Genomic DNA, 6,000 nt, shown 5'->3' with positions numbered 1-6,000 from the left:
ATTTACAGGGCCTATGTTGATGTTTGCCAGTAGAGTAGATCCTGGATTATCAGCCAGTACTAGCACAGGCCCAGGACAGATGTCTTTTGCAGGTCCCACAGACCCAGGTGAAATACAGGCAGCCTCAGCCAGTACGAGCACAGCCAGAGATGTACAGCCAATATCAGATACAAGCAACTCGACCCTGATGGAGTAGTTGCTCCTCCACCAAATAACCCAGAAGATTGGCCCCCAGTCTTAACAGACTTCATACGACCCGCCGGGCAATTAGACATCGCAGGTTATGTTTGGTCCCCTAATTTAGGCTATAATGTCTAACGTTACCCCCAAATAACCAAAAATGGGAAGAGAGGTGGGGCATTGTGGGGTAGAGCTATGGTGCGTGGTTACTGAAACCACACTGAAACACACACCTTGCACACATTACCAGGCTAGCTAAGGCTAAGAAGCTAGGCTATATGCCAATCTGCGTTGCTAGCCAGCTAACCCTGTGCTATGTATGTTGTAGGGCTGACCCTGAATGGTTGAAGATTCGATGCTTCGATGGGTGGGGCCTGACTCAACTGTCAATCTCAAAGTCGAAGCTTTGCAGTGAAACGAGGATCATGCCATTTTGGCGATATGGGGGTGCTCAACATCTAATTTTACATAGAACTACCAGTTTTCTCCCAATAGGGTAATAAACAGCGTATTACAAAATAAATGTCAACACATAATGCTGTAAATAAACATGTAAAAAAAAAAAAACATTTTCAAATAATGTTTTTAAAGTGCCTGAATAAATCCAAAATTGTCACCCTAACCCTTAAGGTAGGGAGGTTAGTGCGCATGTGTATGTGTAGCGTGCGCGTGTGTGTGTGTGTGCTGGCAGAAGAGGAGCACTTTCTGAAGAGACTGAGTCCCAGCTTCACCGGTGTTGTGCCAAGTTGGTGGGACGTTCGAAAAATTTATCACCATTGATGAACCACACAAAAAATATTATTATTATTAAATATTATTATTTTAAATAGTACTGGAAATAGACCTGCAAGGAACCACACGTTCATACAGTTGTCAGCCGCACAGAAAACTCTGCAGAAGACCGGTGAATGGCGAACAAAGAGAAAATGGTGAACAATGAGCTTAGCTGGAAATATGTGCACAAACACATGCATGATTCGACTATCAGCCGACTATAAGAAAGATTTGACAATTCTGATTCGACTATGTAAATCCTTAGTTGGGGACAGCCCCAGGATGTTGTTTGGTTCAATTCCAGAACAGCTGATCAGAATTTGTTTAATCAACTCGCATTCAAATGATCAACTCGTTATTGTGTAGGAGCAGGGAGAAATCTAAAACATGCAGGACAAGGGGTACTCCAGGAGAGGGTTGGGAAACACTGCTCAACATGATGGAAGCACATGTACAGGGATGAAAAAAAGTTATCATCAATGGAGCTCTGACACTACAATTCGGGTAAAGATTTTTAATCCAGTGACACTAGAAATAGGAATAGGAGCCTACGCACCCATTTATCTTAAAAAACTGGAGGGGAGGAAGAAGTCACTAAGTTAACAATATAATATTTTATTGAACGTAGTCCATTCAATGAGCATTTACCAGAGTGGAATTTCCGTAATGAAATGTCAACTGCTGAAATTCTCCTATAGCTTATTACAAATAGCCTATTAGGCCTAAATATATATTCAGCTGTAACCTGACAGGACAAAATGCTGGTGGCAATAACTGAAGATTAAAACAATGATCAAACATATTTAGACAGAGTTAACTCCTGGACCTGTGATTGTAAAGTCACATTTTGACCTAGTAATAATGATTTTGGTGATTTGCAGTTGAAAATGTGTCTAGGTTCTAGTTTACATTTAAATTGTGACTCCTTTCGCATTTAATGAAATACTGTAAAACACATTAAGACGATAAGATTATGATTGTTTCAGCTGCACCACAATCATCCTCATCGTCACAGTATCACAGATGATTGTTTATTGATCAGTTCCAGCTTTTACAGATTTGTTTGATTTAAACAATGACTGATGCTTTTTTTTAGCCTATTAAGGAATTATACCAAACAAGAAATTTGTAAACATGGAGTTCTCGGAGCAGATGTGTCGGTGCATAATGGCTTACTATAAAGCTTATTATACCCCACACCGCTGGCTGTGCGAGATCTTCTCTTCTTATCTGACCATTGAAAAAGAAAGGCACTTTTTCATCTGGTACATGATGTTTCTTTCTCTCAGTGATTGGTTCTTGTTGAGGTCATGGCCACACAGCATAAACTGTAATTGACTTTAGACGGCTGTCAGAAGTTTGAACAGTTCCCAGAAGCAGACTAGAGCAGAGGGTAAAAGACAACAGTAAGTGCTAAATAAAGAATGTGCTGGGGATCCAAAGAGCAGAGAGTGACTTCCTGAACATAGTGAATATCAGGGTTAAACAGGCAGGCAGGCAAATGGTCACAAGACTAGCAGACACATGACAGAGAGAGAGAAAGAGTTGGCAAATGGTCACAAGAGTTAACTCCTAGACCTGTGATTGTAAAGTCACATTTTGACCTAGTAATAATGATTTTGGTGATTTGCAGTTGAAAATGTGTCTAGGTTCTAGTTTACATTTAAATTGTGACTCCTTTCGCATTTAATGAAATACTATAAAACACATTAAGACCATAAGATTATGATTGTTTCAGCTGCACCACAATCATCCTCATCGTCACCTCCAACATGATGATGGGAATGTTCCATCTGTGCGACTAATCACAGCATGACAGATGATTGTTTATTGATCAGTTCCAGCTTTTACAGATATGTTTGATTTAAACAGTGACTGCCGTAATGTAGCCCATGTTAAATGTTCATGTTAAATGTTCCAGTGCAACTGTTGACACGTGGACAGCTGCCTTAATGCCCAGAGTCACAGTGTTACAAAGTAGGACAGTGTAAGCTAACAATTTTATTCTAAGGATGAATCCATGATTTCTGGCGATGTCTCTGTAATTACATTGTTGACAGATTGATCATAAAAGTGATCATGTATGGATAATGAACGACAGTATGAATAAAGAAATGAAATGGTGTGTCAGACAGCTGCTTCAGGTTCCACTGGAGGAGAGCAATCGGAGAGAAAGTCAGACTTGAAGTAAACCTCCTCCTGAGGAGGTTAGCTTTGGTTAGGAGCTTTATTTGTCACTTTTTTATAACGTTACTTTTAATAAGTAACTATTAATAATCTAATGGTATGTTACATAATGCTAACATTAGCTATTTAGCTTGTTGAAGTTTGAACAGTTCCCAGAAGCAGACTAGAGCAGAGGGTAAAAGACAACAGTAAGTAACTGCTAAATAACGAATGTGCTGGGGATCCAAAGAGCAGAGAGTGACTTCCTGAAAATAGTGAATGTCAGGGTTAAACAGGCAGGCAGGCAAATGGTCACAAGACTAGCAGACACATGACAGAGAGAGAGAAAGAGTTGGCTGGCATGTGGGATACTCATGAGACTTGCTGGCCAATGGACCTGGTCTTATATAGTGTGTGGTGATTGGCGGGGATGCAGGGCAGGTGCATGAGTGGAGACTCATGATCAGGTGTGCAACTGCCATCCAGGGGAGCCAGAAACCATTCCAACCAATTCCAGGGAGAGCATAGAAAAGGAACACAACAGAGAGAGACAGACAAAACACACCAAGCACACAACATTCACCCAAAAGGCAAGACAAAATCATTGGTTCATTCGTTCTTCAGTGAGTAAATCATCAGCTGATGAAATATGAATGAAAGTGCACCCAGGGCTGGGTATCATCCATTGAGGCAATTACTCTGGGGGAAGATTAGGTGGCCAGATGGAGAAAGCCAGGTTGAGAATTTGCCAGGACACTGGGGAACCCCCTACTCTTTGCGACAAGTGCCATGGAAACTTTAATGACCATAATGAGTTAGGACCTTGGTTTAACGGACAGCATTTCCCACAGCACAGTGTCCCCATCACTGCGACATTGGGATCTTATTATTAGGATCAGAAGGAAGACTGCCCCCTACTGGCCTAGAAAACACCTTTTCCAGCAGCAATTTCCAGTAGTTTTTCCAGGAGTTCTCCCCTCCAGGTCCTAGCCAAGCCCAAACCTGCTTTAGCTTCACTCATTCAGCAGAAGCAGCCTACACATTGTAATGGTTGCCTGCAGATGTGACATAGTAGTATCGTCAGCATAAAAACCTGAACTTGCTTTTATAGTTGGCTTTATATGATTACCTGAAGCATTTATTACACTTATTTATTTGCTTCCCATAGTCACAGTGTGGATCATTGGTGACAGCTCTATCAGGCGTGGTTTCCAGAGAGCTGCAGAGGCCTTGGGGCAAACTCAGTACGCTGGACATCCTTGTCTGTGGGCCCATGCTTGGCATAGCTGTTACCACTTGCACAGGCGCAATCTTTTTTATGTGAATAAATGTGTTTACTTTTACATTTAGTTTTAAATATATATTTTAAATGATTTATTTGTAAATATTCATAATATATTTGTATTTTATGTCCATTAAAAATGGTTTATAGTTCACAATGGAATTGATTCTATTCATATATTTGCTCTCCTTTTGTCTTCACTACTGACTGAAAATGTTAAATTTCACATTCTGACTGGTTTACATGCTGGGTGCTTGGGGTGTTTTTGTTTTGTCTTGTGGTCTTCTGTGTCACTCTCCTGGCAGTGCTCAGTGGGCGTGCCTATCTCTGGCTTCTCACACACCTGGTTCTGAGGTTCTCACCTCACCTGCTCCGCATCTAATCACCTGTAGTACGCCTACTTAAGGAGCAGCCATACATCTAGTCACTGCTGGACTGTCATGATGTATTGAGAATCTTCCCTGGAAACGCTGTCCTGGAAACCCATCCTGTTCAGCCTACGCTACCTGAAAGCCAGTGTTTGCATTCAACCCCCCTTGAAGCCCACCAGCCAGTCTCTCTCTGAATCAACCCCCTGGACTTTCTCCACTCTCGCCTGCCAGCTTTCCCCAATTGCAAATTTCACTATTGTCTAAATAAACTGTTTAAACTCTCCCTCTTGTCCGATCTGCTTCTGGATTCCCCCTCAGAATTCTGACAATACTGCATGAAGAAAACATCAATATTAATTACGCTGCACCCGGGGAGAAGTTGGTCCGTGCTGGACTCAAGCCGGCAACCCTTTGGGTTCCAAACCAAGTCCCCACAGACTGAGCTACTGCACCCCTAATGTTACAAATGTAAAAGTTGTTAAGTAGGCTATGATCAACACCAAAAAAATACCAAACACACAAATAAAGACAAGAGAGTATCAAAGATGCATTGTCTGCTCAGTGTGATTTTAGAGAAACATATTGTAAATATATAATATAAATATCGCATTCCCATGAAATCAAAATTGAGGTTCAGCCTATGTTTTATATGATAGGCCTGTGCCTTGCACTAGGCCTATAGGCTAGTCAAATGGCAGGATCTGGCCCATCAATGACAAAAAATGCTGTTTTGTAGGTAGGCCTATTGTTGAAGACATTTTAGAGTGTGTCATTTCCAGTAAAACGATTTCCAAATGTTGATAAATCATCCTGCCCTTGTGGGCCTGTATTAATTTAGCATCCAATGAAAAGCTTTCTTAATTTTTATGATGCTGCTGACAAATTGTGTTTCTGGGACCGGGCACAACTGATTACTGTACAAAAGCTCAACTTTATACACTGATTTTGCTGAAACTGGGGCGGGGGGCCTGGGGGGCCCGGCGGGGAATGATGGCGGGGAGCAATGCCAGGTGACTGAGCAACAAAACCGCACTCAGCAGCATTCCAGAGAACGCATCATCCCATAGGCACTCTGTCTATGCACTCACTGCACATGAACATGTGTTATGGGAGAGTGGCTTTGGAGGGGGTGGGATTTATTTAGTTGGATACTTTCAAAATCTGTCTCCATCTAGTTTTCCAAACCCCAGCTTTGAAGATACTTTAAATCTCTTGCCAAATAGGCTT

The sequence above is a fragment of the Micropterus salmoides genome, unplaced genomic scaffold (genome assembly GCF_014851395.1).
Source record: "Micropterus salmoides isolate LMB-PRFRI ecotype aquatic unplaced genomic scaffold, ASM1485139v1 Ms_hic_scaffold_7, whole genome shotgun sequence".
Classification (NCBI taxonomy): Eukaryota; Metazoa; Chordata; class Actinopteri; order Centrarchiformes; family Centrarchidae; genus Micropterus; species Micropterus salmoides.
This window is presented reverse-complemented; position numbering follows the sequence as displayed.